Below are 26,237 nucleotides of genomic sequence, written 5' to 3'. Positions count from 1 at the left end.
AAAAAGAAGAGTTATGAATGGGGCTCTTGTCAACAGTGAGGCAGGAAACAGCTGACATGTGGTTTATGTTACATATGTTGCAATATCTAACAATTTATGGTCACACAGAAAATGGCATGCAAACTATATCATGATATTTCTGACTGAATTCCTTTCTAGCCTTTGCAATGATCACACTAATTAATTAACTCAGTAAAAGAATTAAGGTAACTCTTGGTAGCAGAATTAGTTGACTTTTCCATACCTTCAATCTTTCACTCAGTTATACTATATCTCTTCCCTATGATACAGTTAAATTCACTCTGAATATTAGAATGCTAGGGACCAATGCATTGTTATATTCCACATGGATATATTATATACAAGCATAAAAGTAACTCAATAATGTGGCCTTTTTTCAAAGCTCGGAAAACCTACTTTTTGATATAACACTTTTCAACATGAATTCCACTTAAAGCTTTATCACCCACTCCTTTTATTTTAATTCCACTATTTTTCTAAACAAAAAATTCAAATGCTACAGAAAAATACAAAGTAAGTCAACCACCACCACAAATAACTTGCAGACCCTTCTACATATAATTATATCTTCCATATTTTTTCAAATAGAAAGGGATGCTATTATATAGACTTATAACTTGCTGCCTTGTATTCAAATGTTTTAATTCTTAAAAGGGGTATTTGCACTAATAATTTTAAAAAGGGATCTGCTTATCTTAAAATATTATGCTAGTAGCTGTACTAACAAAAGTAAAAGATCAAGAACTAGCTTCAGAAAACTCTTCCCACTAGAGCAGCTTTATTTAGGTAACTTAAATTAGTTTTTCACTCCATAACTGAGAAAATTTTAAACCACAGCTAATTTTATACTAAAAATGTTTTCTGTTTAAGTCTTAAAATGCTCTGAAGTAATTTTACCATCTATGAACTCAAGGGTGACTCCTCAAAGAAGATGGTTTTTCAGTGGGTGGTTGCACAAGTAGAGTAGAATACAGAAATTAAGAAAGGTGATTCTTATTTATTTGCAATATTAAAGGGGAATTATTTCTTCAGAAGTGATCTTCTATTGGAGTTTCTATTTAAAGGATTCGGTATAATCATATTTGAAGATGGAAAAAAATGAATGTAGCAATAGAACAGAGGCTTAAAACAGACAATTATTTAGTAACAAAAGAGAATTATTTGTACCAAAATCAGCAAGTTTCAATTCTGTAAGAAAACTAGAGAAAGAATCCTGAAACAGCAATGACAGGAAGTCATAATATCCTCCACTCCAATAATAGGCTAGTATTTTCTGGCCTCTCTCTGAAACCCTTTGACCTAGGGGTTTTGAAACAATAGATGAACAAAATTAAATATTTTTCACTAAGCATTTCTCCTGCTAACAAATGATCAAGTTTATCTTTCATAGGGATGTCTTCCTTTTGTTTTTGCTCTTTAAATTTACAGAGACTGTATTAGGAAACTGGAGAATAAATTAAAAAATATTCTCTCTCATCTAATATATCTGAACGTCAAGAAGACAAAACACATGGGCTCCCAACACCTGTAATCTCTAAGAACTGTAAATAGCTACACTGTATGGTAGAACAAAACTCTTTAAGAGATGGCTTCTTTTCCCATAGCTGGAAACTGTCTAGAGTTCTTTTACTTCAACAAAAGGCAAGAAAACTTAACCCAAATAACAGCAAAAAAATCTATTATCATTTAAAGAGAAACACAAGAGATACATGTGGGTGTGACAGCTCTATTATTAGTTCCACATGCAGGAGTCAATTGTTTAAAAATACATTTCAAATTTACAGTAGCCAAAACTGTTCTTAGGTCAACAACCAAGGATTTTAGAAAATTTTGTGTCTAACAATTTCTATTTATTCCCTCTCCTGTCATACTACATAGAGACATATATTGAAATTTTTTGAAAGGATAAAGAAAGAATATAACATTTGATCTTGAAAGGCCAACTGCTGATTCCTTGCCACTATTCCTTTCACAAGGCTACAATCAGAAGTTTAAGTAGATTAAGATAACTACATCAACCTCTAAAGTTTCATAGTTCTCTCCAGCCTTTCCCCACAACAACAACAAAAATTACTATGCCTAAATACTTGGAAAAATAAAAATTAGCATGGTGACTATGCCTTAAAAAGAAAAATAATAAAGGAGTAGTTAGAAACTATTGCATTGTCAGAGATGTTATTTTGTAAATTCATAAATCAGGGGAGTATCTAAAAGCTGTTTATGAACTGAATTCTAAAAGCAAGCATAAAAGGATATATTTAATATGAAAGATAAGTAATAAAGAAGTGGAGAGGAAAAGAGACCAAAAAGAATCTTACTGGTATGAAATAAAGGGAAAACTACGTCCATGAAATAGTAACATATGTGCATGCATTGTCTTTCAACCACACTCCAAATTATTTGAGGACAGAAACTGTCTTACATTACTTCATCTACTCATTCATTGAGCATGGTGTTTTGCATATAACTGTAACTTAATTTTTTTAAATTGATAGATTGTGACTAATGTCCTTAAACCAAATACTGTACCCATGTACCACATTTTATCTGTAGATGCTTAACTGATGCCCTAATTTGAAGTCCTTCACATATCAAAAAATTACTTCAAAATAAAAAGGTTAGCTTTTAAAAGAAAAAATACAGGACAATTTGTTATTTTTCAAGAATAAAAAGAAAAATCATCTTGTTATGCTAATATCTGGGCCACGGTAGTTGTGGGTGACAAACACATATCCTGATATATTCATTATTAATAGCTGTCATTTATTAAGGCTGTCCCTGTGCTAAGCACTCTACATGTACTCTCTCATTCATTCATTCATTCAAGAAACATTAGAATTCCTGATATATCAAGCCAAGTAGAAGACAATGACAAGGGTCACTTCACCCCACTGACAAAGAGGGCTTTACTTTTTAATTGTTCTACAAGGTGTGTTTATCAATACCAGTTTCGCTCAGGAGGTAAAGAACTGTTTAAAGTTGGTACTCTAAGTGCATTATTTCCTGAATGCAACTACAAAATATTCTTAAGGATAAGCTATACAATTTATTTCACAAAAACTATTTTAACTTATTATTAGTTGACATTTAAGTCAAATATTTTCTAACAGGATGGATATTATATTCCAAAAGGGAAAAAAACAAAAATCCTCAAATAAGAGACTCTTTAGAGCAAGATTCAACAAACTTTTTCTGTAAAGGGCCAGAAAATAAATATTCTAGGCTTTGTGGGCCATAAACTCTCTGTCCCTATACAGGAAAATATCTTCATTATCTCAACATAGGAAAGGATTTCTTAAACAATACACCAAAAGCAAAAATGACTGAAATCACAATCTCGAGAAGATATGTGCACTGTATATAACCAACTGAAGATCATTTTTCACAATATATAAAGAATTCCAGCAAATCAATTTTTAAAAAACAAACCCAATAGAAGAAAAAGAGCCCAAGAACAAGAAAACCACAGGAGAGAAAAGCGGAAAAGCCAATAAACTTCTGAAAAGATGTGCAACCTAATGCTCAACCTCATTACTAATTAGGAAAATGCAAATTAAAACCGTAATTAGATTCCATTTCACATCCACCAGACTGGGTAGAGAGGATATACAGCAACTCTCTCATACACTGCTGATCCAAGTATAAAGTGGCACATCCACTTTGGAGAACAAATTGGTGATCTAGTGAAATCAAGGATACATAGACCCTTTGATCCAGCATGACCCTGCTAGGCATATATGCCAGAGAAACTCTTGCAAATTAAGACAGATACAATAGGGATATTCTTTGCAGTACTGTTTTAATAGTGAGGAAAATAAGCCAAGTGTGTCAACAAAACAATGGATAAACTGTGGAGTTCTGTCAATCTATGGAATATTGTATATAATAAAAAAATATGAACCAGAGAGTCCCATGTATTGACATAAATATCAAAAAAAATTGTTGAGCAGGCTGAGTATGACTTAAATAACATTTTATTTTCCCCATAAACTTCCAAACAAACTGATGACAGGAATAAAACTATGAAAACTTTATGAAAAGAATTAGGAATCCCCACTATGTTAGATAACCCTTGGAGCTAAGGACTGTAGTAGACAATATACCTGAAAAATGCTTAAAAGGAACCTAAAACAGCAAATACACTTGTTCGTCCTCAGCAGCTTAATACCTAGCAGAATAACTTTCATCTTAATCCGTCCTGATCAAAATTTTCAACTAATTTATTAGGAAATAGGTTCTTAATTTACATCCATGGACTGTTACAGAGGAGAGAGTTTGAGATCACCCAGAAACTACAAACACAATTTTGTATGCATTTTTAGAAAGTCAGTCCATAACTTTCATCATGTGCTCAAAGAAGATTGTGACTTATTTGGATGAGGGCTTTATTCCAGAATTTATGTCTGATTTTACAATGGAAATAAAATAGAAATAGCATTTTCTTAACAACCAACTTGGTTAGTCACATTAATTCTGTAAAGGAATAAACAAGTTGACAGTCCACAGAAGATAATTTTATAAAGGTTCCTCTACTGCTTGTAAATTAATTTCTCTTTTAATGTTTGCTAATTACATAATGTTAACATAATCCTAAAATACTTAGTTCACTAATGTATATTTCTAACTCCATTTTACATATGATAAAGTAAAATCTAAAGTTCTTCAAGTTGCTACAAAATTCATGATAATTTGTGAGAAGCTGGAAGTCATAACCTTAAATCTTAAAGCTTTAACAGGATCATTTTTACCTACGATTTAACTTGGCAAAAAAGCAAAATACTGCCCTTTTTTATTTCAAAGCATCATGCACCTAAAGAGTTAGTGGTAAAAAAGTCAATGAATACTGAATTATACTTTGAGGCATATGAAGGAGGGTTTACTGTTAACCTTTATCAACCATTTGCTGTTGTCCAAGCCACCTAAACAGGTACTGAATGCCTGTTGTGCAAAATCTCACATAAGCACACACTCTAGTAAGATAGCAAAAGTGACATAACTATACCTTTTCCACTATTCTTTTTTAAAAATTCAAACAGTAGTACTCTACTGCCAGTTTCATGATTAAACTGCACAAGGCAGCTGTTTATCTACTCACAGCAACCAGCAGGTGAACCTGATTCAATATTTATCACAGGCTTTCACAGATCACTGCTAACCAAGCAAACGTTTTAATTAAGCTGGAACTTGCTTCAAAGAGCTCATTCAAGATGTCAATCGGCAGGTAAGGGATCAGATACAGTGTCAGGTGAGAGTGTGTAATACAAATCCACAACTTTCTTCATCCCATTGCTGTAAATTAGCCTGCTCTAAAGTTCAGACTCTGATTGTAACAGACTGCCAGTCTCCTGGAATGTGTAACTGAAGTCACTCAAATTCTATTGTGAAGGTTGTAAGCAATATGTTAAACTGCAATGGGCTAGCACATTAAGACAGATCCTTTTCACGGTTGTTTTTTGATACCGTAAGTGTTTGTTACCCTACTCTCCACTTACTGTTTACTTTCTTGCCTAGTGTAAATGGGAATTCCTTAACACAGTTGCCTCAGATTCTGAAAAGTTTATAATCAAGGAAAACCCAAAGTGGTATTTTTAATTTTTAATCTAAATTTATACCAGAACAATTATATTCTGTAAGACTTCTCAGTTTAAGAACAAACACATCATAAAGATGACCAACCTGTAAAAAGCAAAAATTCTCCTGGTATAGTAGAACTTATACAGATGTGACTATAGCAATGAGTCTCAAAGTATAGTGATTAGTCACACTGACCAACTTCATGAGAAATACCTGGGGTATTTACAACAACAACAACAACAAAAAGGAAAAAAGAAGAATCAAAGAAAGGAAATGGGAGAGAAAGGGAAAGTTCTTCCTTCAAGAAGAATGCTAGCTAAAAATTATAAATAGAATGACAAAATTTTAAAAATCACCATTTTGCAACTCCCATGTAATAAGTGATTCCTGCAAGGTACATAAATGGATGCTAAAATCACTGGGTGAAAAGCTGTTGGGAAACAAGATATTCACATAGTTTCCAAACATCACCCCACAGATTACTTATTAATTACAAAAGAAAAATGTGCCTTTATAATGGAGACCTGGTAGTCACCACTTTAACCAAGTGGTCAATTTTAACATTAGCAGTAGTGAGACAAAGTGGCATTAAGTGCCTCTTGATGTGATATAATAAGAAATATGTTTATATACTCTTCTTGAACAAAACTGCATGATTATGAAATCCAAACAATCAAGCCATGAATCAAAAAGATCCCAAGAATAGAGAACCCATGGTAAAAAGACATATATGTGTATTATTTAGTTAGTGAAAATTAATCCAGCTGCACTCTTGTGATATTTGCACTTGTATATTATACTTCAAAAATCCTATCCCTTGGGATTGCCTGACATTTTTATTTTCTCCTTTATTGTATAGTATTTTGGTATTTTTCAAACTTTCTTCAATGACCCTTTTAAAATGAGAAAACAAAGCCATCCTGCGACATCATCTTCTGCATACTGACCAAAATGCTATAAATAAAACTTATACAAAATAGACATTTTTGCGTCTTTCACCACCATTAAAAATTAGTAGACAAGGGCTTCCCTGGTGGCACAGCAGTTGAAGAGTCCGCCTGCCGATGCAGGGGACACAGGTTCGTGCCCCAGTCCGGGAAGATTCCACATACCGCGGAGCAGCTGAGCCCGTAAGCCATGGCCGCTGAGCCTGCGCGTCCGGGGCCTGTGCTCCACAACGGGAGAGGCCACAGCAGTGAGAAGCCCACGTACCGCAAAAAAAAAACTTTAGTAGACAAGTTGGGACTTCCCTGGTGGACCAGTGGGTAAGACTCCACGCTCCCAATGCAGCAGGCCTGGATTTGATCCCTGATCAGGGAACTAGATCCTGTATGCATGCCACAACTAAGAGTCTACCTGCCACAACTAAAGATCCCACATGCCACAATGAAGATCCCATGTGCTTCAACGAAGATCCTGACTGCCACAACTAAGACCTGGCCCAGCCTAAATAAATAAATTTTAAAAATTTTTTTAAAAATTAGTAGACAAGTTATTATCAATATACAAGCCTCTAAAGCAGCACTACCCAATAGAACTCTCTGCGATGGTGGAATGTTCTTTACCTGAACTATTGAATGTACTTGCCACTAGCCACATGTGGCTACTGAGAACCTGAAATGTGATTAGTGCAACTGAGGAACTGAATTTTAATTAAATTAAATAGTCACATGTGGCTAGCAGCTACTATAGCAGAAGTGTAGATTTTAAATATTACCACAGGACTAAAGAGAAAATTTTGACTTAGACCAGTGTTCAGTCTGGTGCCAAACTTCCAATGGAATTCAAATCCGCATAGTAAGAATTTTATTCATAGATGCTATCCTGGGCTTCCCTGGTGGTGCAGTGGTTAAGAATCCGCCTGCCAATGCAGGGGACACGGGTTCGAGCCCTGGTCCGGGAAGATCCCACGTGCTGCGGAGCAACTAAGCCCGTGTGCCACAACTACTGAGCCTGCACTCTAGAGCCCAGGAGCCACAACTCCTGAAGCCCTCGCGTTTAGAGCCCGTGCTCGGCAACAAGAGAAGCCACCGCAGTGAGAAGCCCGCGCACCACAACGAAGAGTAGCCCCTGCTCGCCGCAACTAGAGAAAGCCCGCACGCAGCAATGAAGACCCAACGCAGCCAATAATAATAAATGAAAAAAATAAATAAATTCATAGATGCTATCCTAATAGAGTAACCCTTCAGTTTGCTGTATTCAACTCTCTTAAAACCTCCTGTTTCAAATACCTATATTACTTGATGAAGACAATGTTAAAATTAACAATTAATTAATTATTACTGTGGGTTCTAAACTTAATCTGGAAAATAAACTAGTGAGAATAACCAAAAAATTTTAGAAAAAAGATGGTTAAAAATAGTATATATTCTCATATATGTAAGAATTTAGTATATATGATAAAGATGTTATACTAGGCACCTCTTTAGACACGTGCTCAACTCTTTATTCTGAAAACAGTTCATCAATTATAGCCCCTGCTGAAAAGGCAGACCCAGTATCTACATTAATACCACATGACCAAGCCCAAACACACTCCCAAATATAGCAAGACCAGTAAGATTCACTTTCCTAGAAATCTGTATTTGGGTCATTTAGACTGAGTTGATTAAACTACAGGGAACAGACCAGAACATTTCATAGACTTTAAGCCTTTCATTTTGAGATGTGATGGTAAGGTCATATAACAGAGAATAAGTATCCAGAAAAAATCTACAAAAAATGAGAGAACTCTGCACACAGAGGCAGAAAAGACACACTTGAGGCCCCAAAGAGAAGACAGAAGCTGCCTAAAAACCTCTCAGTTCCAATAGGGCAGCTGTATATCTTGCTTGATCCTTCTGGAGTAGGCTTCTAATTCTTCAAAAGCAAATCACTCCTGATTAAGTCAGGGGTTGAAATATCAAAGAAATAACAAGAGAGAATTTTCCTAAATTGAAAACGTCTCTGAATCTTCAATATAATAATTAAACCCACTAAGTAACTAGCATCGTAAATGAAAAAGACTCTCACTTAAACATCCAGTCATAGAGATTAGAAATTATAGAACAGTCATTCAAAAGAATGCAATGTAGTCATTAAAAATGATGTAGAAAAATATCAAATGACATCAAAACACAGTACTGATCTATTATTACAAGGAGAGATAATTGGACATTATTTGCCTCCTGAGTAATGTTAATAGCAAGCATACAGGACTTGTGTTATTCTGAAAAACAAAAAAGAAAAAAACAAGGACAAAATCAAATCTGAATCTAATTCAACCTGTAGACCTAACTACCATTACTAGAAATATGGGGATAGAGGACAATCTTAAACGACACCAGGTGGACAAATTCAAACAAATCCTGAATATGAGGAATCCCACAGAACAAATAACACAGTTTTTTCAACAAATAAATGGCACCTCTCTTAAAAGAAATGTCATGCACATACCTTGTTTGGATTCTGATATTTAAAAAGCCAACTCTAAAATGACATTTTTTAAGCAATCCAAGAAAATTGTAACCAGGATGGATATTAGACTAAGGATTACTGTTTTTTTCCAGCTATAATATTACTTTTTAAATGTCATTGCTATGGGTTTTGTTTGTTTGCTTGTTTTTTTGCCGTACGCGGGCCTCTCACTGCTGCAGCCTCTCCTGTTGTGGAGCACCGGCTCCGGAGCGCAGGCTCAGCGGCCATGGCTCACGGGCCCAGCCGCTCCGCGGCATGTGGGATCCTCCAGGACCAGGGCACGAACCCGTGTCCCCTGCATCAGCAGGCGGACTCTCAACCACTGCACCACAAGGGAAGCCCCATTGCTATGTTTTTTAAAGTGTTTATCTGTTTTAAATATATAAATTGTTTTATGGGTAAATAGATATATGATGTCTGATAGCTGCTTTAAAATATTCTAGTCCCTCACCCTTTCCTCCACTGATTCCCCCAAAAAAGAAAAGAAAAAAAAACGGCAGGGGGTAAATAAAACAAACAGGGGAGGTAAAATATATTGATAATTGTTAAAGCTGAGTGATGGGCACAAGAAGGTTCATTATTCTGCCCTCTCTCTGCTTCGTATATGAAATTTCCTAAAAAAAAGATTCTAAAAATAAGGAGCATTTACAAATATGTTTCTATAAAACAAATACAACATTGATCCTAAACCAGATCTAGATAAACTTTCTCTCAGTTTATCTAGATTTGGTGTAATATCACTAATGAATATTATCTGGCAGCCCAAGATGGCAGAGTAGAAAGACCCCGAGCTCACCTCCTCTCATAAGCACACCAAAACCACAACTAACTGCAGAACAACCATTGATGAAAATGAAACTAATGAATTATTAAAACAATGAATTCTAAATGTAATAGCAAATAGGACTCTTCTACACATACACAAAACACACACACAAAACCAAAAAACCAAGAACAAAAGTATAATTCAGTATTAGGACATTTATCAATACACTTTTAACATATTAAAAAATAAAATGTGAAAATAAATCTTATTCACCTTTACAGTTTAATATTAATCCTTGATGAAAATGCTGAACAAAATAGGAATAAAATGACTAACAAAAAAAAATATATGATTAATATATAATTAAATCAATAATATAATTTATGTCATTTAACATATAATGTATATATAAAAAATATATAACTTATATGTTTTACTATTATAACTTATATACATATGTAAAAGGTTTCAAAAGCCAGTATCATGCTTACTTACAGAAACTAGAAGCACTCTCATTAAGGTCTCAAATGAGACAAGGATGACCATACTTCCCGGGTGCCTGGGACTATCTGAGTTTATATCTGTTCTTTCAGCATATATGATCATTCAATCTGTTACTATTATTATACTTAACACTTTTTTCCTGAGATATTATAAAAAGTGGAAAGAAGGTAAATGATCATTATTTACAGAAGATATGACTGTATACTTGGAAAACCTGAGAAAATGTATTGAAACTATTACAAATAGAAGAATTCATTAATGTGGCTCAGGAAAAAACAACAACAACGACAGTAAATGTGGTTTGGGGGAAACAAAGAGAAACTAATATTCTTTATGTATAAAACTACAACTAATTAGAAAATGTAATAGAAGAAAAAATCTCAATTACACAGAAATAAAAGGTAAATTACTAAGAATCAACTTAAAAATCAACTTAAAAATACATTTAAGAAGTTAGTAAGAGGATGCTTAATTAATTTGATACGGGATATCCTTTCACGATCTACATGTATATCAAATCATCATGATGTATACTTTATATATCTTACAATTTTGTCAATCATACCTCAATAAAGCTGAAAAAAATAAGAAAACTTTAAACATGACTGAAGGAAATAAAGAAAACATCAGAAACAAAGCATGGTCTTAAGTAGATGACTTACTATCATAAAGAAGTCAGTTCTCTTCCAAATAATCTATAAAATATATCAAGGATATTTTGTTAACTATATAGGTTAAATCTAAAGTACATACGTAAAAATAAGCAAGAATAGCCAAGACATCTTAAATAAAAGGGTCATAAAGAGGAACTAGACACATAAAATATTAATGAACTACAATAATCAAAACAGTATAGATCAATGAAAAAGAAAATAGAAAAGTCCAGAAATAGAACTAGATACATTAAGGAATTTGGAATGCAAACATTATAAACAAAGTCAAAAGACCAAGAACAAATCAGTTATTTTTTTAAAAAAACGCTGTTTCTGGAATTCATAACACAAATAAAGGCCTAATTTAATACTGAAGAACCCTGTAAAACAGTAAAAAAGAAAAGAAAAAAAGACCAACAACCTAATTGACACAGGAGATAACCAGATTATTTGAAAAGATACTCAACCTCCCTCATAACAAGAAAGAGAAGTATACATTAAAAGTATGAGGGCTTCCCTGGTGGCGCAGTGGTTGAGAGTCTGCCTGCTGATGCAGGGGACACGGCCCTGGTCCGGGAGGATCCCACATGCTGCGGAGCAGCTGGGCCCGTGAGCCATGGCCGCTGAGCCTGCGCATCCAGAGCCTGTGCTCCGCAGCGGGAGAGGCCACAACAGTGAGAGGCCCGCGTACCGCAAAGAAAAAAAAAAAGTATGAGATGCATTTTTTAACCAATCAGGCAGAAAAATGATCAAAGACTTTGATAACACACTTATTTGCGAGAGACTAGAGACACATATATGTGTTTGATATGAGTATGTACATGTACACCATGTATATAATTTGTCTGTATATTATATGTATATCCTTGCTTTTACAATTCTGATAGGATTCACAAGAAACCAATAACAATAGCTGCATCTGGGGCAGGAAACAGAATGGCTGAGAAACTGAGTGTGGGAGACTTTTTAATATAAACCCTTTTGTTCTTCTTGTTTTTTATACCATAGACATTATCACTTTTCAAAGATAGATAAGTAAAATGTAAGTTTTAAAAATTAAAATACCAAATTGCCTTCCTCTGGTATTATAGACATACTAACTCCCTATAATGTTGATAACAATGTATACAGAGGTAGGATATACTGACATCACAATTTTATTCTCAAAAGAGAATGAAGACTCAGTGAACATTACTAGTAGTAGCAACAACAGCAACAACAATCTCACACTAGTTATAACTGCACAAGATAAAATTTTCTCATTGACTGAAAATTGACAGAAGAACCAATTATGTGACAAAACTGTGACTAGCAAAACTTCAACTAGAAATACTAAATATGTTAGAACAGTGTGGTACTAGCACAAATACAGACAAAAATAATCGAATCAAATAGAAAAGTCAGAAAGAAACTCTCGTACATATAGTCAAATAACTCTCAACCAGGGTGCTAAGACCATTCAGTGGGAAAAGGACAATTTTTTCAACAAATAATGCTGTCAAAAATGGATACTCACATACAAAACAATGAAGTTAGATGCTAACCTTATACTATATATAAAAATTAACTAAAAATGGATCAAAAACTTAAAAATAAGAGCTGAAACTATAAAACTTTACCAAAAGTATAGGCAACAAAAGCAAAAAAAAAAGGTAAACTGGATTTCATGAAAATTAAAAACCTTTGTGCATCAAAGACACCACCAAACAGAATGAAAGGCAATCCACAGAATGGGAAAAAATATCTGTAAAATCTAAAAAGGGGTTAATGTCCAGAATATACAAAGAACTCAACTCAACAACAAGAAACAAATAACCCTATTCAAAAAAATAGGCAAAGGGCTTGAATAGACATTTCTCCAAAGAAGATATACAAATGGACAATAAGCACATGAAAAGATGTTCAACATCCCTATCATTAGGAAATGCAAATCAAAACCAAAAAGACATACCATTTCACATCCATCAGGATGGTTATTATTTAAAAAGAAAAGAAAACAAAATAGAAAATTACAAGTGTCTGGCAAGGATGTGAAGAAACTGGAACCTTCCTGCGAATTCCCTGGTGGTCCAGTGGTTAGGGGTCTGTGCTTCCACTGTGGGGAGCATAGGTTCAATCCCTAGTTGGGAAACTAAGATCTCACACACTGCAAGGCACGGACAAAAAAAAAGAAAAAGAAACTGGAAACTTCCTACATTGCTGGTGGAAATATGAAATAGCACAGTCACTGTGGAAAACTGGATGGAAATTCCTCAAAAAATTAAGCAGAATTACCATGTGATCCAGCAATCACACTTCTGGGTATATATCCATAAGAAGTGAAAGCAGCGACTTGAACACATAGATATTTGTACACCAACGTTCATACAGCAGCATTATTCACAGTAGCCAAAAGAGGAAAACAACCCAAATACCCACTGAAGTATGACTGGATAAACAAAATGTAGTATACAGGCATAAATGGAATATTATTTAATCATAAAAAGGAAAGGAATTGTGACACATGCTACAACATGGATGAACCTTGAAGACATGCTAAGTGAAATAACTCAGACACAAAAGGACAAACATTGTATGATTCCACTTATATGAGGTTCCTAGAGTAGTCATATTCACAGAGACAGAAAGGAGAATGGTAGTTACCAGCGGCTGAGGCAAGGGGGAATAGGAGTTACTGTTTAATAGTTACAGAGTTTCATAGATCAATGGGACAAGATAGAAAGCCCAGAGATAAACCCACGCACCTATGGTCAACTAATCTATGACAAACGAGGCAAGGATATACAATGGAGAAAAGACAGTCTCTTCAGTAAGTGGTGCTGGGAAAATTGGACAGCTACATGTAAAAGAATGAAACTAGAACACTCCCTAACACCATACACAAAAATAAACTCAAAATGGATTAGAGACCTGAATGTAAGACTGGACACTATAAAACTCTTAGAGGAAAACATAGGAAGAACACTCTTTGACATAAATCACAGCAAGATCTTTTTTGATCCACCTCCTAGAGTAATGGGAATAAAACCCAAAAATAAACAAATGGGACCTAATGAAACTTCAAAGCTTTTGCATAGCAAAGGAAAACATAAACAACACGAAAAGACAACCCTCAGAATGGGAGAAAATATTTGCATACAAATCAATGGACAAAGGATTAATTTCCAAAATATATAAACATTTCATGCAGCTCAATATTAAAAAAACAAACAACCCAATCCAAAAATGGGGAGAACACCTAAATAGACATTTCTACAAAGAAGACATACTGATGGCCAAGAAGCACATGAAAAGCTGCTCAACATCACTATTAGAGAAATGCAAACCAAAACTACAATGAGGTATCACCTCACACCAGTTAGAATGGGCGTCATCAGAAAATCTACAAACAACAAATGCTGGAGAGGGTGTGGAGAAAAGGGAACCCTCTTGCACTGTTGGTGGGAATATAAACTGATACAGCCACTATGGAGAACAGTATGGAGGTTCCTTAAAAAACTAAAAGTAGAATTACCATATGATCCAGCAATCCCACTACTAGGCATATACCCAGAGAAAACCATAATTCAAAAAGACACATGCACCCCAATGTTCACTGCAGCACTATTTACAATAGCCAGGTCATGGAAGCAACCTAAATGCCCATCAACAGATGACTGGATAAAGAAGATGTGGTACATATATACAATGGAATATTACTCAGTCATAAAAAGGAACATAATTGGGTCATTTGTTGAGACATGGATGGACCTAGACTGCCATACAGAGTGAAGTAAGTCAGAAAGAGAAAAACAAATATCGTATATTAACGCATATATGTGGAACCTAGAAAAATGGTACAGATGAACCGGTTTGCAGGGTAGAAATTGAGACACAGATGTAGAGAACAAATGTATGGACACCAAGGGGGGAAAGCAGCAGGGGGGTGGGGGTGGGGGTGGGGGTGTGATGAATTGGGCGATTGGGATTGACATGTATACACTGATGTGTAAAAAATTGATGACTAATAAGAACCTGCTATATAAAACAAAATAAAATTCAAAAAAAATAGTTACAGAGTTTCAGTTTGGGAAGATGAAAACATTCTGGTTGCATAGCAATGTGAATAGACTTAATGCCACTGAACCGAACACAAAAAATGGTTAAAACGGTAAATTTTCTTACATACACTGTATCATATTTTTTTTTTAAATGAAGGGAAAGAAAAGCTGAGAAAAATCTGTTAGGAGCAGGTCTGCACTACAAATGTTAAAGCTTTTCAAGCTAAAAGAAAAATTATACAAAATAGAAACAAACCTACATAAAGGAATGAAGGGCACCAGAAGTAACAAATAGGAAGATGAGGGAAGAAATAATTTTCCTGATTTGTAAATTTATGTAAAATAACGAAGGTAGACTTCCGGTTTCCATTTTTGAATATAAATAGCTAGGAAGTCACCACTCCATCCTAACAAGTAAAAAGCTGAAAAGACTGAAAAATCAACAACTTTTCCTGGGTTTGTAAGAGAGGGGAGGACAAACCATTGCCTTTAAGATTGGAGAGACAGACAGGTGAATACAGGGAGTAACAGCACACAGGAGCAGAGACACCAGTGGAAACCAGTGCAGGAACAAGTGCTGGGCTAACAAAACCTGAAATGTAAGTGATGAACTGCTAGAGGCTCAGTATGCATAACTCTCTGAGTTAAAAATTCCAGGGGTGCCCAGTCATGGAGGGCTCCCAAATATTGTGACATTTACGTCCAGGAGCCAGACCAGGTTCCTACAATACACATCAGAGAAATATACCCTTGTGCTCCTAGTAAGGGGAGTTGAAAAGGAACCATTTTGAAATACCAGGGCACTTTGTTCTTCTTAACAAAGCCTGCCCTCAGGGGAAACTAGTTAACCAGAGCCTAACCAGCTGGGGTATTATCGGAGTCTAATCTAATACCCAACTCTAGCAGTCTAGCAGTCCCTTCTATATCGGAGAAGAGAAAAAAACAACTCCAGTCCACTCAAGCCATCCTGTCCCACCTAAGGGGGTGAAAAACCTGAGAAACTTCTGTGAAGTTCCCAGTCCAGAGGCACAGGCTCACTAAAAGACTAAGACCCAATCATGGGATATAGAACACTTGCCCTCCCTGCCATATCTCACCACCAAATTACTAAAGGTCTGTTTATAGCAACTTCTTTTACCCAGTATGTCATGTCCAGCTAACAAGAAAAAAATTATAAGGCATACCAAAAGACAAAAAACACAACCTGAAGAGACTGAGCAAGCATCAAAGCCAGATATGTCAGGGATGTTAGAATTATCATATCAGGAATTTAAAACAACTATGATTAATATGCTAAAGGCTCTACTGGATAAAGCATATAGCACGTAAGAGCAGACAAGCAATGTAAGCTGAGAGACAGAAGTCCTAAGGAAGAATTTTTTTAATGCTAGGAATAAAACACTGTAGCAGAAATGAAAAATGCTTTTGATGGGCTTCTTAGTAGACTGGACATGGCTGACAAAGGACTCTCTGAGCTAGATATATGAATAGAATGCTTGAAAACAAAAAACCTAAGAAAAATCTGAAAAAAACAGAACAGAATATCCAAGGACTGTGGGACAACTACAAAAGTTAAGATATGCATAAAGGGAATACTAGAAGGAAAAAAAAGAAAGGAACAGAAGACATATTTGAAGTAATAATGACCAAGATTTTCCCCAAACTGATGTCAGGCACCAAACCACAGATTCAGGAAGCTCAGAGAACACCAAACAAGATAAGTGTCCAAAAAATTACATGTAAACATATCATCTTCAAACTACAGAAAATCAAAGATAAAAAAAAAAATCCTGAAAGAAACCAGTTACCCACAGAGGAACAAAGGTAAGAATTACATCCAACTTCTCCTCGAAAGCATGCAAGCAAGAAGAGAGTGGAGTGAAATATTTAAAGCATTGACAGAAAGAAAACACCAACCTAAAATTCTGTACCCTGAGAAATTATCCTTCAAAAGTGAAGGAGAAATAAAGACTTTCTCAAACAAAAATTGAGGGAATTTGTTGCCAGTAACTTTCAAGAAATATTAAAATAAGTTCTTCAAAGAGAGGAAAAATTCTTTATATACATAAAGTAAGAAAGAGCATGGAAAAAGGAATAGTAAATATGAATTTAAAACTTTCATTTTTCTTATTTGACCTAACATATAACAGTTTGTTCAAAATAATAATACCAATAATATCAATAAATAATAGTATACAGTTGACCCTTAAAACAGGTTTGAACTGCACAGTTCCACTTACATAAGTTTTTTTTGGTAAATATATTGGAAATTTTTTTGAAGATTTGCAAGAATTTGAAAAAACTCACAGATGAACCATGGAGCTTAGAAATACAAATAAATAAATAAATAGGAAAAAGGTATGTCATAAATGCATGAAATATACATAGATGCTAGTCTATCCTTACATAGGCATAAGGTGAGTGATATTTAATATAAAATTAATGTGTTAGTTTTCTTACTATTTTATAACTTTCAAAGAATTACATTACCATATAATATTCCTCTCTGTTTCATAACTGGAGAAACTGCACATCAGCATATCATCACAGGTAAGTGTTTTTTAAAAAAATGTAACAATGTTTCCAATACCATATTATGAATATGACTGTAATACTTTATGCCTTACAATTTTAAATGATTCAATCATTCATGTATAGGTCAGGCTACTGTGAAGCAACTGTATCAATTACACTAAGTTACCATAAAGTAAACATACTGCTGCTTTTTCATTATCAACGTATGAATTTTTATACCTCTAAATAAATATACATTTCTTTTTCACATCATCTTTTCATTTTTGATGTCCAGTGTTAGAAATGCATATAACATTTACATATAAGATAATATTGTTGTAGGTATTGACAGATGCTTCATCATCTTATAGATGATGTAAACTTACAGTATTGATACAGTACTGTAGATATATTTTCTCTTCCTTATGATTTTCTTAATAACATTTTCCTCTCTCTAGCTTACTTTATTGTAAGAATACATATAACATGCAAAATATGCATTAATTGACTTTATGTTATCTATTGGTAAGGCTTCTGGTCAACAGTAGGCTACTAGTACTTAAGTTTTGGGGGAGTCAAAAATTATACACAGATTTTTGACTGCTGGGGGGGTGGTGCCCCTAACCCCTGCACCGTTCAAGAGTCAACTGTATATGCGTGAAATAAATGACAGCAATCATACAAGGGATGGAGTGAGGAATTAAGATTACACTGTTATTATAAGGTACTCACACTACCCATGAAGTGATATAGTGTTATGGGAAAGCACATTTGGATTTGCCATAAATACATATTGCAAAACCTAGGGCAACCAGTAAAAAAGGGGAAGGGAGGGAGGGAGGGAAGGAATATGATGGTTATGCTAGAAAGGAGAGAAAATGGAATCAAATAAAATACTTACTTAGTGTCTGTGCCACTGCACAGGGCCAGAGCCCACCTGGGCCAGACCCTGGGCCACTACCTGGGCCAAGCCCCACGCGTGCGTCCCAGTGGTGCTCCCTGCGGTGGCAGAAGTTCTGCAGGTTGCATTGAACTTGGGACCTCTGCAAAGAAGACCATCTGGGTTTTTTTCATTCCGAGATTGCAGCCTCCAGCCACGCACGAGTGCTGGATATGTACCAGGCAATGCTGAGGGAGAGCAAGCACTTCAGTGCCGACAACTACAGAACTTACACCATCAGGAGGATAAGAGATGTCTTCAGAGAAAATAAGAATGTAAAGGATCCTGTAAAAATTCAAGCCCTAATGAATAAAGCCAAAAGAGACCCTGGGATAATGCATAGACAGGTCCACATTGGCCAACTATATTTGACTGACAAGCTTGTCAGTTAGAATCAAGAGAAGCCCAGGACCTACGGAGCTGGGACCAGCCACCACCGGCAGCCATGGACCACCTTCAGCATCCATTCTGCTTTGCATGGGGGCTCCCAGCAGACCACGAGTGGCCTTTGCCTCAGCTTTAAATAGGCTCTTGCTGTATCTGCCCTAAGAACTGATAAACTGAATGAGGTTTCCATTCTTCTGCAGCCTTTGTGACAAAGGATGGCTGTCTCTCCTTGGTTCAAGTGTTAGAATGAAGAGCTGGAGCTCCTCAAAAGACTGTTGTGTATTATTGTGTCTCCTCCACCCCACCCCTCTTTTGTAGCTCCTCAGCACTTGTATAGAGCATTTCCAGATTTTGTTTGTTGGTCCTTGACAATAAACTACAAAATGCATAAAAATAGTGGGAAACAAAAAGAGGAACACAGAACAAAAGCAAAAAATAGAAAACAGTCATAAATATGGTAAATATTAATCCAACCTTATAAATAATCACTTTGAACATCAATGGTCTAAATACACCAATTAAAAGACAAATTGTCGGAGAAGATCATAAAACAAGACCCAAATATTTGATGTCTAAAAGAAACCCACTTTAGAGATGAAAAAACTTATATATTAAAAGTAAATGAAGGGAGAAAAATATACCATGTTAACACTAATCAGAAGAAAGCAGAGTACCTATATTAATTCCAGACACAGAAGACCTCAAAGAAAGGAAAGTTATGAGAGATAAAAAAAAAAAAAAGGGCATTACATAATGATAAAGGGGCCAATTCTCCAAGAAAAAAATACCAATCCTTAACATGTATGTGCCTAACAACAGTGTGTCAAACTATATGGAGCAAAAATTAATAGAACTGCAAGAGAAATAGATAAATCCACTATCATAGGTGGAGTTGCTATCAGAAATGGACAAACCTAGCAAGCAGAAAATCACTAAGGACATAGCTGAACTCAACAATATCACCAATCAACTGGATATAACTGACATAACTGAAGTAGTCTATAGACTACTTCATAGTCTATAGACTACTTCATACAACAGTGGTAGAATACACATTCTTCCCAACTTCACGTGGACCATTTACCAAGACAGACCACATTCTGGAGATAAAACATACTTTAACAAGTTAAAAAAAATAAAAATCATAACAATGTCTGCACTCAGACCACAATCGAATTAAATTAGAAATCAGTAACAGAAAGATAACTAGAATATCCCAAAATATGTGAGGATTAAACAACACATGGCTAAATAACACATGGATCAATGAAAAAATCCCAAGAGAAATTTAAAAATAGTTTGAGCTTAATGAAAATAAAAACACACCTTATCAAAATACATGGTAGGCAGTGAAAGTAGTGTTGTGAGAAGAATTTATAGCACTGAAAGCATATATTGGAAAAGAAGAAAGATCTAAAGTCAATAATCTAAGCTGCTACCTTAGAAAACTAGAAAAAGAGCAAACTAAATCCAAATTAAGCAGAAGAAAAGAAATAATAATAATTAGAGCTTAAATCAGTGAAATTGAAACCAGAAACTCAATGGAGAAAAATCAATGAAACCAAAAACCTGCTTCTTTGAAAAAAAATCAATAAAATCAGTAAGTCTCTAGCCAGGCTCACTAAGAAAAAAAGAGAGAAGACAAAAATTACTAATATCAGAAATGAAAGGGCAACATCACTACAGAGCCTATGGATGCTAAGGATAATTAAAAAAATATACTATGAACAACTCTATGCCCACAAATTTGATAATCTAATGAAATAGACCAATTCCTTGAAAGATACAATTTGCCAAATCTGACACAAGAAGAAATGGACAATATGAATAGGCCTAGATGTATTAAACAATTAAATCAATAATTAGTAACCTTCCAAAAAGAAAGCACCACATCCAGACAGGTTCACTTGTGAATTCTACCAAACATTTAAGGAAGAAACTATACCAGTTCTCTACAATCTTTTTCAGAAGATAGATGCAGAGGGAATGCTGCCAACTCATTCTATTAGGCCAGCATTATCCTAATACCAAAACCAGGCAAAGACATTAAAAGAAAGCTACACACCAATATCTCTCATGGACACAAATGCAAAAATCCTCAACCAAATAATAGCAAGATAATATTAACAAAATTAATCCAACAGTGTGTAAAAAGAATTATAAACCATGACCAAGTGTGATTTATCCCAGCTATGCAGGTTGGTTCAACATTTGAAAATCAATTAATATAATCCATCACACACTGGTGGGCTACGAAAGAAAAATCACATGATCATATCAATAGCTGCAAAAAAGGATTTGACAAAATCCACACATACATGATAAAAACTCTCAGTATACTAGGAAGAGAGGAGCACTTCCTCAAGTTGAGAAAGAACATCTACAAAAAAAACCCTAAAGCTAACATCATACTTAATAGTGAGAAACTTAAAAGATTTCTGAGATCAGGTACAAGGCAATAACATTCCCTCTCACCATTTCTTTTCAACTGTATGTCTTTCCTTATGTTATAAGACAAGAAAAGAAAATATAGGTATACAAATTGAGAGGGCTTCCCTAGTGGCTCAGTGGATAAGAATCCTCCTGCCAATGCATGGGACATGGGTTCGAGCCCTGGTCCAGGAAGATCCCACATGCTGCAGAGCAACTAAGCCAATGCTCCACAACTACTGAGCCTGTGCTCTATAGCCCACGAGCCACAACTACTGAGCCCATGTGCCACAACTACTGAAGCCCATGTGCCACAACTACTGAAGCCCATGTGCCTAGAGCCTGTGCAACAAGAGAAGCCACCACAGGGAGAAGCCCACGCACTGCAACAAAGAGCAGCCCCCGCTCACCATGACTAGAGAAAGCCCGCACGCAGCAACAAAGACCCAACGAGCCAAAAATAAATAAATAAATTTTTTTATTTTAAAAAAAAAATTGAGAAGGAAGATATAAAACTGTCTCTGTTTGCCAATCGTCTATGTAGAAAATTTGGAAGTATCAATAAAAAACCTCCTGAAACTAGTAAGTGATTATATCAAGGTTCGAGGATACAAGGTTCATTTATAAAGGTCAATTACTTTCCTATATACTAACAATGAACAAGTGGATTTTGGAACTAAAAACACAATACCAATTACATTAGCACCCCCGAAAATGAAATACCTAGGTCTAAATCTGACAAAATATGTACAAGATCTATAGGAGGGAAACTACAAAATTCTGATGAACAAAATCAAAGAAAAACAAAATAAATGCAGAAACATTCCATGTTCATGGACAGGAAGACTCAGTATCATTAAGATGTCAGTTCTTCCCAACTTCATCTATAGATTAAATTCAATCTCAATCAAGATCCCAGTAAGTAATTTTGTGAATACTGACAAACTAATTCTAAACTGTATATGAAAAGGTAAAAGATCCAAAATAGCCAACACAATACTGAAGGAGAAGAACAAAATTGGAGGACTATGCCATCCAACTTCAACACTTATTATAATCAAGACAGTATGACAGGCAAAAGAACTGACAAATACACTGATGGAACAGAATAGAGAGTCCAGAAATAAGTCAACATAAATATAGTTAATTGAACTTTGATAAAAGAGCAAAGGCAAAACACTGGAGCAAAGACAGCCTCTTCAACAAATGGCACTGGAACCACTGGACATCCACATGCAAAAAGAATGAACCTAGATCCACATCTCACAACCTAGACCTAAATGTAGTGAACCCAGACCTAAATGTAAAACACTAAAGTATGAAACTCCTAGAAAAGAACAAAGGCAAAAACCTAGATGACCTTGGGTATGGTGCTGACTTTTTAGATATAACACCACAGGCACCATCTGTGAAAGAAATAATTAATAATCTAGATTTCATTAAAATTAAAAACTTCTGCTCTGTGAAAGACAAGGTCAAGAGAATGAGAAGGCAAACCTCAGCCTGGGAAAAGAATACTTGCAAAAGACACATCTGATAAAGGAATTAACCAAAATATACAAAAAAGCACTCTTAAAACTCAACAAGAAGAAAACAAACAACCCAATTTAAAAATGGGCCAAAGACCTTAGACACCTCACCAAAGAAGACAAAAATGTAGCAAATAGGGGCTTCCCTGGTGGTGCAGTGGTTAAGAATCTGCCTGCCAATGCAGGGGACACAGGTTTGAGCCCTGGTCTGGGAAGATCCCACATGCCACGGAGCAACTAAGCCTGTGTGCCACAACTACTGAGCCTGTGCTCTAGAACCCACGAGCCACAACCACTGAGCCCGCGTGCCTAGAGCCCGTGCTCCACAACAAGAGAAGCCACCGCAATAAGAAGCCTTCTCACCGCAACAAAGAGTAGCGCCTGCTCACTGTAACTAGAGAAAGCCTGTGCACAGCAACGAAGACCCAATGCAGTCCAAAATATTAAATAATTAATTAATTATTTTAAAATGTAGCAAATAAGCATATGAAAAGATGCTCAACATCGTATGTCATTAGACTAATGCATGTTAAACGAGATACTACCACACACTTATTAGAATGGCTAAAATCAGGAAAAATGACAACAGCAAATGCTGACAAGAATGTGGAGATCTGGAACAAAAGGAATTCATTCATTGCCAGTGGAATGCAAAGTAGTACAGACACTTCGAAAGAAAGTCTGGCAGTCTCTTACAAAACTAAACCTACTCTTACCATATGATCAAGCAGTCATGCTCCTTAGTATTTACCCATAGGAGGTGAAAACATATGCCCACACAAAACCTGCACACAAATGATGAGAGGCAGCTCTATTCATAACTGCCAAAACTTGGAAGCAATCACTGTGTCCTTCAGTAGGTGAATGGATAAATAAACTGTGGTACATCCAGACAATGGAATAGTACTTAGCACTAAAAGGAAATGAGCTATTAAGCCATAAAAAGACAAGGAGGAATCTTAAATATTACTACATACTGAAGGGCTGTAGTCTGAAGGGCTACATACTGTATGATTCCAACTATATACGCCATTCTGGAAAAGGCAAAACTATGGAGAGAGTAATAAGATCAGCGATTGACAGTGGTTTGCAGGGAGAGAGGGAAGGGATGAATAGGCAGAACACAAAGGATTTTTTGGGCAGTGAAAATACTCTGTACGATATAATGGTAGATACATGTTATTATACATTTGCCCAAACCCATTCAATATACAGCACCCAGAGTGAATGGTAATGTAAACTATGGACATTGGGTGATTATGACCTCTCAATGTAGGTTCATCAGTCGTAAGAAATGTATCATTCTGGTGGGGGATGTTGATAATGAGGTGGCTGGGGAAGGGCATATATGGAAAATCTGTGTACCCTCCCTTCAATTTTACAGTGATCCTTAAACTGCTTTATAGAGTCTCAATTAAAAATTCGTAATTGGGCTTCCCTGGTGGCGTAGTGGTTGAGAGTCTGCCTGCCGATGCAGGGGACACGGGTTTGTGCCCTGGTCCGGGAAGATCCCACATTCTGCGGAGCGGCTGGGCCCGTGAGCCATGGCCGCTGAGCCTGCGTGTCTGGAGCTTGTACTCCGCAACAGGAGAGGCCACAACAGTGAGAGGCCCGTGTACCGCAAAAAAAAAAAAAAAAATTCGTAATTAAAAAAATAACTGATGATTTAAGAGAAAAAATAATAAAAAAATACTCTATGGTTCACTATACATACAAAAGTGTATAACAAAAATTACCAGGGCGGAGTCAATATGGCAGAGTAAGAGGACACAGAGTTTGCGTCTCCCCACAACTAGGGCACCTACCAGGCACTGGTGGGGGACCATGGACACCTAAGGGGACAGGAAGAACCCCCAAGCAACTGAGTAGGACAAGGGGAGAGGAGAACTGGAGGTGGGATGGGACTGGCACCCCTGAGGGGTGGCTGCAGGAGGGGACGGGTTCCCACGCTCAGGAGGGGCCCACTCACAATGAGGGGATCAGTGGGGACAGGGAGAGACCCTCAGGGGATTAGACGACTGGAAGAGAATAGGCAAGCATTTCCCCCACCCACTCGAGCCCCCAGGAGCCTACTAAGGTCCCAGACTTGATCCTCTGCCCTCTTGAGGCCCCGTCCAGCCACACTGGGCCTAAGTCCTGTCTCCGCACCCCCACCCAGGGCCTTATCTGAGGCTAGACCCTGCCCCACCTAGACTCCATCTACCACAGCCAAGGGCTTTACAGGCATTTTTTTCTTTTTCCATTTCTTTTTCTTTTTCTTTTTGTGGTTGTGGTTCTGTTTTACCTTGTTGTTGTTGTTTCACTTATACTTTCATTTTTTCTAATAATTTTTTTATTTTTCTAATTTTATTTTATCTTTTATTCTTTGTTATTTTTCTGCTCCTTTTGGTTTGTTCCCCCCTCTTTTCTTTTTGCTGTTGTGGTTCTGTTTAACCCTGTTGTTTTTGTTTCGCTTATATTTTTATTTTTTCTAATATATTTTCTATTTCTCTAATATTTTATTTTTTATTATTTGTTATTGCACTGCTTTTTTTTTTTCATTTGTCACGATGTGGCTGGCGGGATCTTGGTCCCCAGGTAAGAGGTGAGGCCTCAGTTCCTGTGGTAGGAGTGCCAAGTCCAAACTGCTGGACTAAAAGAGAACCTCAGACCTCAGGGAATATTCATCAGAGTGAGGTCTCCCGGAGATCCTCATCTCGGCACAAAGACCCAGCTCTACCCAACAGCCTAAAAATTCCAGTGCTGGATGCCTCAGGTCAAACAATCAGTAAGACAGGAACACAGGCCCACTCATCAAAAAAAAACAGAGAACAAAAGAATATGTTACAGAAGAAGGGGCCAGGTAAAAACCTACAGGACCAAATAAATTAAAGGAAATAGGCAACCTACCTGAAAAAGAATTCAGAGTAATGTTAGTAAAAATGATCCAAAATCTCAGAAACAGAATGGAGGCAAGGACGGAGAAAATACAAGAAATGTTTAACAAAGACCTATACGAACTAAAGAACAAAGAGTGATGAACAACACAATAACTAAAATGAATAATACACTACAAGAAATCAATAGCAGAAAAACTGAGGCTGAAGAACGAATAAGTGAGCTGGAAGACAGAATGATGGAAATAACTGCCAAGGAGCAAAATAAAGAAAAAAGAATGAAAAGAATAGAGGACAGTTTCAGAGATCTCTGGGACAACATTAAACGCACCAACATTCGAATCACAGGGGTCCCAGAAGAAAAAGAAGAAAAAGAAAAAGGGTCTGAGAAAATATATGAAGAGATTATGGTTGAAAACTTCCCTAACATGGGAAAGGAAACAGCCAACCAAGTCCAGGAAGTGCAGAGAGTCCCTACGGGATAAACCCAACGAGAAACACACCAAGACACATAATTTACAAACGAACAAAATTTAAACAGAAATAA

General features: G+C 36.1%; 1 protein-coding gene and 1 pseudogene across 7 annotated transcripts in view; one reads left to right on the top strand and one right to left on the bottom strand.

Moving 5' to 3' along the window:
• The window catches only part of BRIP1 (BRCA1 interacting DNA helicase 1), a 201,940-nt gene that overhangs the window by 138,677 nt on the left and 37,026 nt on the right, over positions 1 to 26,237 (bottom strand). The gene's annotated exons all lie outside the window — the stretch shown is intronic.
• On the top strand, positions 18,642 to 18,860 carry LOC117309508 (LYR motif-containing protein 4 pseudogene; annotated as a pseudogene).

Source organism: Tursiops truncatus, chromosome 20, assembly GCF_011762595.2.
Source record: "Tursiops truncatus isolate mTurTru1 chromosome 20, mTurTru1.mat.Y, whole genome shotgun sequence".
NCBI lineage: Eukaryota > Metazoa > Chordata > Mammalia > Artiodactyla > Delphinidae > Tursiops > Tursiops truncatus.
This window is presented reverse-complemented; position numbering and strand designations above follow the sequence as displayed.